The sequence below is a fragment of the Harmonia axyridis genome, chromosome X, assembly GCF_914767665.1.
Source record: "Harmonia axyridis chromosome X, icHarAxyr1.1, whole genome shotgun sequence".
NCBI lineage: Eukaryota > Metazoa > Arthropoda > Insecta > Coleoptera > Coccinellidae > Harmonia > Harmonia axyridis.
The window spans coordinates 11,916,073-11,926,632 of NC_059508.1; positions in this window are offsets into that span (position 1 = coordinate 11,916,073).

The following is a 10,560-nucleotide window of genomic DNA, read 5'->3' on the forward strand; positions in this document are numbered from 1 at the left end:
CAAAAGAAATAGACTATTAAAATTTGAGCATATTTTAATGTTCATAGGAGGTTTTGAGGTCCTAGATTCCGAATCCGATGACGATCTGCAGCAGAAAAAAATATCCAAGCATTTAGAGGACAATTTATTATTCTGGCTTGATGTGGATTAAGGATTATTGGTGCAAATGACTCAAGACAACACCCTCGAATTATTCTCAGAAAACCCGCAATACCTCAGATTTGGAATCTTGTAGGAAAGGACTGATTGCAATTGGGGATTCCGTTTGGCGAAGTCTTCATGATATCAAGCTTTCAGAAAGATCCATGACAAAAAGGTTTTTTTTGTTTTGAATATTTTCAGATGAATTTGTTTCATGAAAAAAATCGGCTGTTGAAATTTGAGCAAATTTTAATGTTTACAGGATGCTTCAACGTCCTAGAGCCTGAATCCGACAAAGATTTTCAGCAGAAAACATCATCCAAGCAGTTAGAGGACAATTTATCATTCTGTCTTGACGATGTGGATTAAGGTTTATTGGTGCTAATGGCTCTAGACAACACACTCGAATTATTCTTAGAAAATTCGTTATATCTCAGTTTTGGGATCTTGTAGTGAAAAACTGATTGCAATTGGGGATACAGTTTGGCGAACTCTTTAAGATATCAAGTTTTCAGAAAGATCCTAGAGAAAAAGTTTTTTCCGCAAAATTTTTCCAAGGTTTTTGTTTCATGAAAAAAATCGGCTGTTGAAATTTGAGCATATATTGATGTTTACAGGATGCTTCGACGTCCTAGAGCCTAAGTCCGACAAAGATTTCCAGCAGAAAAAATCATCCAAGCATTTAGAGGACAATTTATCATTCTGTCTTGACAAGGTGGATTAAGGTTTATTGGTGCAAATGACTCTAGACAACACCCTCGAATTATTCTTAGAAAATTCGTTATATCTCAGTTTTGGGATCTTGTAGTGAAAAACTGATTGCAATTGGGGATACAGTTTGGCGAACTCTTTAAGATATCAAGTTTTCAGAAAGATCCTAGAGAAAAAAGTTTTTTCCGCAAAATTTTTCCAAGACTTATAGTCTTTGTTTCATGAAAAAAATCGGCTGTTGAAATTTGAGCATATTTTGATGTTTACAGGATGCTTCGACGTCCTAGAGCCCGAACCCGACAAAGATTTCCAGCAGAAAAAATCATCCAAGCATTTAGAGGACAATTTATCATTCTGTCTTGACGAGGTGGATTAAGGTTTATTGGTGCAAATGACTCTAGACAACACCCTCGAATTATTCTTAGAAAATTCGTTATATCTCAGTTTTGGGATCTTGTAGTGAAAAACTGATTGCAATTGGGGATACAGTTTGGCGAACCCTTTAAGATATCAAGTTTTCAGAAAGATCTTAGAGAAAAAAGTTTTTTCCGCAAAATTTTTCCAAGACTTATAGTCTTTGTTTCATGAAAAAAATCGGCTGTTGAAATTTGAGCATATTTTGATGTTTACAGGATGCTTCGACGTCCTAGAGCCCGAACCCGACAAAGATTTCCAGCAGAAAAAATCATCCAAGCATTTAGAGGACAATTTATCATTCTGTCTTGACGAGGTGGATTAAGGTTTATTGGTGCAAATGACTCTAGACAACAACCTCGAATTATTCTTAGAAAATTCGTTATATCTCAATTTTGGGATCTTGTAGTGAAAAACTGATTGCAATTGGGGATACAGTTTGGCGCACCCTTTAAGATATCAAGTTTTCAGAAAGATCCTAGAGAAAAAAGTTTTTTCCGCAAAATTTTTCCAAGGTTATAGTCTTTGTTTCATGAAAAAAATCGGCTGTTGAAATTTGAGCTTATTTTGATGTTCATAAGAGGTTTCGTGGTCCTAGTATTCGAATCCGATAACGATTTTCAGCAGAAATAATTTTCCAAGTATTTAGAGGACAATTTACAATCGTGTTCGCATGGATTAAGGTTTATTGGTGCAACTGATGTGACGACCTCGTTACAGGTTTCTACACCGAGTTACAGGTTTCTACACCGAGTTAAAGTTTTCTACACCGGGTTACAGTTTTCTACACCGAATTGCAGGTTTCTACACCGAGTTACAGGTTTCTACACCGAGTTACAGGTTTCTACACCGGGTTACAGGTTTCTACACCGGGTTACAGTTTTCTACACCGAATTGCAGGTTTCTACGCCGAGTTACAGGTTTCTACATCGAGTTACAGGTTTCTAAACCGGGTTACAGTTTTCTACACCGAAATGCAGGTTTCTACACCGAGTTACAGGTTTCTACACTGAATTGGTATCTGCGAATTTTAGTTGAGTAATGTCCGTATAGATGACGAAGGTGCAATTGCAATATCGTTTTTAATTTTTTCAGATAAATTAATATAATTGGTGTGTCACGAGTTCTGTATTAAATGTGAGTGCATACCCTTCTTCAATTCGATAATTTATATTCTTTAGACCTTTAGGATTAAAAATCATTTCTTCGAATAATCTCCAATCAAACCTTTTGAGAGCTATCCAATAAATATTTAATGTTCAATAGAGGTTCTGAGGTACTAGATTTCGAATCCGACAAAGATTTTCAGCAGAAAAAAATCATCCAAGCATTTAGAGAACAATTTATCATTCTGGCTTGACGATGTGGATTAAGGATTATTGGTGCAAATGACTCTAGACAACCTCGAATTATTATTAGAAAATTCGTTTTGAGTTCTTGTAATGAAAAACTGATTGCAATTGGGGATACAGTTTGGCGAACTCTTCATGATATCAAGTTTTCAGAAAGATCCTAGAGAAGAAAGTTTTTTCCGCAAAATTTTTCCAAGGTTATAGTCTTTGTTTCATGAAAAAAATCGGCTGTTGAAATTTGAGCATATCTTGATATTTACAGATTGCTTCGTCGTCCTAGACACCGGACAAAGATTTTCAGCAGAAAAAATCATCCAAGCATTTAGAGAACAATTTATCATTCTGTCTTGACGATGTGGATTAAGGATTATTGGTGCAAATGAGTCTAGACAACACCCTCGAATTATTCTTAGAAAATTCGTTATATCTCAGTTTTGGGATCTTGTAGAGAAAAACTGATTGCAATTGGGGATACAGTTTGGCGAACTCTTCAAGATATCAAGTTTTCAGAAAGATCCCAGAGAAAAAAGTTTTTTCCCCAAAATTTTTCCAAGGTTATAATAGTCTTTGTTTCATGAAAAAAATCGGTTGTTGAAATTTGAGCATATCTTGATGTTTACAGATTGCTTCGACGTCCTAGACACCGAATCCGACAAAGATTTTCAGCAGAAAAAATCATCCAAGCATTTAGAGAACAATTTATCATTCTGTCTTGACGATGTGGATTAAGGATTATTGGTGCAAATGACTCTAGACAACACCCTCGAATTATTCTTAGAAAATTCGTTATATCTCAGTTTTGGGATCTTGTAGAGAAAAACTGATTGCAATTGGGGATACAGTTTGGCGAACTCTTCATGATATCAAGTTTTCAGAAAGATCCTAGAGAAAAAAGTTTTTTCCGCAAAATTTTTCCAAGGTTATAGTCTTTGTTTCATGAAAAAAATCGGCTGTTGAAATTTGAGCATATTTTGATGTTTACAGGATGCTTCGACGTCCTAGAGCCCGAATCCGAAAAAGATTTCCAGCAGAACATATCATCCAAGCATTTAGAGGACAATTTATCATTCTGTCTTGACGATGTGGATTAAGGATTATTGGTGCAAATGAGTCTAGACAACACCCTCGAATTATTCTTAGAAAATTCGTTATATCTCAGTTTTGGGATCTTGTAGAGAAAAACTGATTGCAATTGGGGATACAATTTGGCGAACTCTTCAAGATATCAAGTTTTCAGAAAGATCCCAGAGTAAAAAGTTTTTTCCCCAAAATTTTTCCAAGGTTATAGTCTTTGTTTCATGAAAAAAATCGGCTGTTGAAATTTGAGCATATCTTGATGTTTACAGATTGCTTCGACATCCTAGAGCCCGAATCCGACAAAGATTTCCAGCAGAAAAAATCATCCAAGCATTTAGAGAACAATTTATCATTCTGTCATGACGATGTGGATTAAGGATTATTGGTGCAAATGACTCTAGACAACACCCTCGAATTATTCTTAGAAAATTCGTTATATCTCAGTTTTGGGATCTTGTAGTGAAAAACTGATTGCAATTGGGGTTACAGTTTGGCGAACTCTTTAAGATATCAAGTTTTCAGAAAGATCCTAGAGAAAAAAGTTTTTTCCGCAAAATTTTTCCAAGGTTATAGTCTTTGTTTCATGAAAAAAATCGGCTGTTGAAATTTGAGCATATTTTGATGTTTACAGGATGCTGCGACGTCCTAGAGCCCGAATCCGAAAAAGATTTCCAGCAGAACATATCATTTAAGCATTTAGAGGACAATTTATCATTCTGTCTTGACGATGTGGATTAAGGATTATTGGTGCAAATGAGTCTAGACAACACCCTCGAATTATTCTTAGAAAATTCGTTATATCTCAGTTTTGGGATCTTGTAGAGAAAAACTGATTGCAATTGGGGATACAATTTGGCGAACTCTTCAAGATATCAAGTTTTCAGAAAGATCCCAGAGAAAAAAGTTTTTTCCCCAAAATTTTTCCAAGGTTATAGTCTTTGTTTCATGAAAAAAATCGGCTGTTGAAATTTGAGCATATTTTGATGTTTACAGGATGCTTCGACGTTCTAGAGCCCGAATCCGACAAAGATTTCCAGCAGAAAAAATCATCCAAGCATTTAGAGAACAATTTATCATTCTGTCATGACGATGTGGATTAAGGATTATTGGTGCAAATGACTCTAGACAACACCCTCGAATTATTCTTAGAAAATTCGTTATATCTCAGTTTTGGGATCTTGTAGTGAAAAACTGATTGCAATTGGGGTTACAGTTTGGCGAACTCTTTAAGATATCAAGTTTTCAGAAAGATCCTAGAGAAAAAAGTTTTTTCCGCAAAATTTTTCCAAGGTTATAGTCTTTGTTTCATGAAAAAAATCGGCTGTTGAAATTTGAGCATATTTTGATGTTTACAGGATGCTTCGACGTCCTAGAGCCCGAATCCGAAAAAGATTTCCAGCAGAACATATCATTTAAGCATTTAGAGGACAATTTATCATTCTGTCTTGACGATGTGGATTAAGGATTATTGGTGCAAATGAGTCTAGACAACACCCTCGAATTATTCTTAGAAAATTCGTTATATCTCAGTTTTGGGATCTTGTAGAGAAAAACTGATTGCAATTGGGGATACAATTTGGCGAACTCTTCAAGATATCAAGTTTTCAGAAAGATCCCAGAGTAAAAAGTTTTTTCCCCAAAATTTTTCCAAGGTTATAGTCTTTGTTTCATGAAAAAAATCGGCTGTTGAAATTTGAGCATATCTTGATGTTTACAGATTGCTTCGACATCCTAGACACCGAATCCGACAAAGATTTCCAGCAGAAAAAATCATCCAAGCATTTAGAGAACAATTTATCATTCTGTCATGACGATGTGGATTAAGGATTATTGGTGCAAATGACTCTAGACAACACCCTCGAATTATTCTTAGAAAATTCGTTATATCTCAGTTTTGGGATCTTGTAGTGAAAAACTGATTGCAATTGGGGTTACAGTTTGGCGAACTCTTTAAGATATCAAGTTTTCAGAAAGATCCTAGAGAAAAAAGTTTTTTCCGCAAAATTTTTCCAAGGTTATAGTCTTTGTTTCATGAAAAAAATCGGCTGTTGAAATTTGAGCATATTTTGATGTTTACAGGATGCTTCGACGTCCTAGAGCCCGAATCCGAAAAAGATTTCCAGCAGAACATATCATTTAAGCATTTAGAGGACAATTTATCATTCTGTCTTGACGATGTGGATTAAGGATTATTGGTGCAAATGAGTCTAGACAACACCCTCGAATTATTCTTAGAAAATTCGTTATATCTCAGTTTTGGGATCTTGTAGAGAAAAACTGATTGCAAATGGGGATACAATTTGGCGAACTCTTCAAGATATCAAGTTTTCAGAAAGATCCCAGAGAAAAAAGTTTTTTCCCCAAAATTTTTCCAAGGTTATAGTCTTTGTTTCATGAAAAAAATCGGCTGTTGAAATTTGAGCATATTTTGATGTTTACAGGATGCTTCGACGTCCTAGAGCCCGAATCCGAAAAAGATTTCCAGCAGAACATATCATTTAAGCATTTAGAGGACAATTTATCATTCTGTCTTGACGATGTGGATTAAGGATTATTGGTGCAAATGAGTCTAGACAACACCCTCGAATTATTCTTAGAAAATTCGTTATATCTCAGTTTTGGGATCTTGTAGAGAAAAACTGATTGCAATTGGGGATACAATTTGGCGAACTCTTCAAGATATCAAGTTTTCAGAAAGATCCCAGAGTAAAAAGTTTTTTCCCCAAAATTTTTCCAAGGTTATAGTCTTTGTTTCATGAAAAAAATTGGCTGTTGAAATTTGAGCATATCTTGATGTTTACAGATTGCTTCGACATCCTAGACACCGAATCCGACAAAGATTTTCAGCAGAAAAAATCATCCAAGCATTTAGAGAACAATTTATCATTCTGTCATGACGATGTGGATTAAGGATTATTGGTGCAAATGACTCTAGACAACACCCTCGAATTATTCTTAGAAAATTCGTTATATCTCAGTTTTGGGATCTTGTAGTGAAAAACTGATTGCAATTGGGGTTACAGTTTGGCGAACTCTTTAAGATATCAAGTTTTCAGAAAGATCCTAGAGAAAAAAGTTTTTTCCGCAAAATTTTTCCAAGGTTATAGTCTTTGTTTCATGAAAAAAATCGGCTGTTGAAATTTGAGCATATTTTGATGTTTACAGGATGCTGCGACGTCCTAGAGCCCGAATCCGAAAAAGATTTCCAGCAGAACATATCATTTAAGCATTTAGAGGACAATTTATCATTCTGTCTTGACGATGTGGATTAAGGATTATTGGTGCAAATGAGTCTAGACAACACCCTCGAATTATTCTTAGAAAATTCGTTATATCTCAGTTTTGGGATCTTGTAGAGAAAAACTGATTGCAATTGGGGATACAATTTGGCGAACTCTTCAAGATATCAAGTTTTCAGAAAGATCCCAGAGAAAAAAGTTTTTTCCCCAAAATTTTTCCAAGGTTATAGTCTTTGTTTCATGAAAAAAATCGGCTGTTGAAATTTGAGCATATTTTGATGTTTACAGGATGCTTCGACGTTCTAGAGCCCGAATCCGACAAAGATTTCCAGCAGAAAAAATCATCCAAGCATTTAGAGAACAATTTATCATTCTGTCATGACGATGTGGATTAAGGATTATTGGTGCAAATGACTCTAGACAACACCCTCGAATTATTCTTAGAAAATTCGTTATATCTCAGTTTTGGGATCTTGTAGAGAAAAACTGATTGCAATTGGGGATACAATTTGGCGAACTCTTCAAGATATCAAGTTTTCAGAAAGATCCCAGAGTAAAAAGTTTTTTCCCCAAAATTTTTCCAAGGTTATAGTCTTTGTTTCATGAAAAAAATTGGCTGTTGAAATTTGAGCATATCTTGATGTTTACAGATTGCTTCGACATCCTAGACACCGAATCCGACAAAGATTTTCAGCAGAAAAAATCATCCAAGCATTTAGAGAACAATTTATCATTCTGTCATGACGATGTGGATTAAGGATTATTGGTGCAAATGACTCTAGACAACACCCTCGAATTATTCTTAGAAAATTCGTTATATCTCAGTTTTGGGATCTTGTAGTGAAAAACTGATTGCAATTGGGGTTACAGTTTGGCGAACTCTTTAAGATATCAAGTTTTCAGAAAGATCCTAGAGAAAAAAGTTTTTTCCGCAAAATTTTTCCAAGGTTATAGTCTTTGTTTCATGAAAAAAATCGGCTGTTGAAATTTGAGCATATTTTGATGTTTACAGGATGCTTCGACGTCCTAGAGCCCGAATCCGAAAAAGATTTCCAGCAGAACATATCATTTAAGCATTTAGAGGACAATTTATCATTCTGTCTTGACGATGTGGATTAAGGATTATTGGTGCAAATGAGTCTAGACAACACCCTCGAATTATTCTTAGAAAATTCGTTATATCTCAGTTTTGGGATCTTGTAGAGAAAAACTGATTGCAATTGGGGATACAATTTGGCGAACTCTTCAAGATATCAAGTTTTCAGAAAGATCCCAGAGTAAAAAGTTTTTTCCCCAAAATTTTTCCAAGGTTATAGTCTTTGTTTCATGAAAAAAATCGGCTGTTGAAATTTGAGCATATCTTGATGTTTACAGATTGCTTCGACATCCTAGACACCGAATCCGACAAAGATTTTCAGCAGAAAAAATCATCCAAGCATTTAGAGAACAATTTATCATTCTGTCTTGACGATGTGGATTAAGGATTATTGGTGCAAATGACTCTAGACAACACCCTCGAATTATTCTTAGAAAATTCGTTATATCTCAGTTTTGGGATCTTGTAGAGAAAAACTGATTGCAATTGGGGATACAGTTTGGCGAACTCTTCATGATATCAAGTTTTCAGAAAGATCCTAGAGAAAAAAGTTTTTTCCGCAAAATTTTTCCAAGGTTTTTGTTTCATGAAAAAAATCGGCTGTTGAAATTTGAGCATATTTTGATGTTTACAGGATGCTTCGACGTTCTAGAGCCCGAATCCGACAAAGATTTCCAGCAGAAAAAATCATCCAAGCATTTAGAGAACAATTTATCATTCTGTCATGACGATGTGGATTAAGGTTTATTGGTGCAAATGACTCTAGACAACACCCTCGAATTATTCTTAGAAAATTCGTTATATCTCAGTTTTGGGATCTTGTAGTGAAAAACTGATTGCAATTGGGGATACAGTTTGGCGAACTCTTTAAGATATCAAGTTTTCAGAAAGATCCTAGAGAAAAAAGTTTTTTCCGCAAAATTTTTCCAAGGTTTTTGTTTCATGAAAAAAATCGGCTGTTGAAATTTGAGCATATTTTGATGTTTACAGGATGCTGCGACGTCCTAGAGCCCGAATCCGAAAAAGATTTCCAGCAGAACATATCATCCAAGCATTTAGAGGACAATTTATCATTCTGTCTTGACGATGTGGATTAAGGATTATTGGTGCAAATGAGTCTAGACAACACCCTCGAATTATTCTTAGAAAATTCGTTATATCTCAGTTTTGGGATCTTGTAGAGAAAAACTGATTGCAATTGGGGATACAATTTGGCGAACTCTTCAAGATATCAAGTTTTCAGAAAGATCCCAGAGAAAAAAGTTTTTTCCCCAATATTTTTCCAAGGTTATAGTCTTTGTTTCATGAAAAAAATCGGCTGTTGAAATTTGAGCATATTTTGATGTTTACAGGATGCTTCGACGTTCTAGAGCCCGAATCCGACAAAGATTTCCAGCAGAAAAAATCATCCAAGCATTTAGAGAACAATTTATCATTCTGTCATGACGATGTGGATTAAGGATTATTGGTGCAAATGACTCTAGACAACACCCTCGAATTATTCTTAGAAAATTCGTTATATCTCAGTTTTGGGATCTTGTAGTGAAAAACTGATTGCAATTGGGGTTACAGTTTGGCGAACTCTTTAAGATATCAAGTTTTCAGAAAGATCCTAGAGAAAAAAGTTTTTTCCGCAAAATTTTTCCAAGGTTATAGTCTTTGTTTCATGAAAAAAATCGGCTGTTGAAATTTGAGCATATTTTGATGTTTACAGGATGCTTCGACGTCCTAGAGCCCGAATCCGAAAAAGATTTCCAGCAGAACATATCATTTAAGCATTTAGAGGACAATTTATCATTCTGTCTTGACGATGTGGATTAAGGATTATTGGTGCAAATGAGTCTAGACAACACCCTCGAATTATTCTTAGAAAATTCGTTATATCTCAGTTTTGGGATCTTGTAGAGAAAAACTGATTGCAATTGGGGATACAATTTGGCGAACTCTTCAAGATATCAAGTTTTCAGAAAGATCCCAGAGTAAAAAGTTTTTTCCCCAAAATTTTTCCAAGGTTATAGTCTTTGTTTCATGAAAAAAATCGGCTGTTGAAATTTGAGCATATCTTGATGTTTACAGATTGCTTCGACATCCTAGACACCGAATCCGACAAAGATTTTCAGCAGAAAAAATCATCCAAGCATTTAGAGAACAATTTATCATTCTGTCTTGACGATGTGGATTAAGGATTATTGGTGCAAATGACTCTAGACAACACCCTCGAATTATTCTTAGAAAATTCGTTATATCTCAGTTTTGGGATCTTGTAGAGAAAAACTGATTGCAATTGGGGATACAGTTTGGCGAACTCTTCATGATATCAAGTTTTCAGAAAGATCCTAGAGAAAAAAGTTTTTTCCGCAAAATTTTTCCAAGGTTTTTGTTTCATGAAAAAAATCGGCTGTTGAAATTTGAGCATATTTTGATGTTTACAGGATGCTTCGACGTTCTAGAGCCCGAATCCGACAAAGATTTCCAGCAGAAAAAATCATCCAAGCATTTAGAGAACAATTTATCATTCTGTCATGACGAT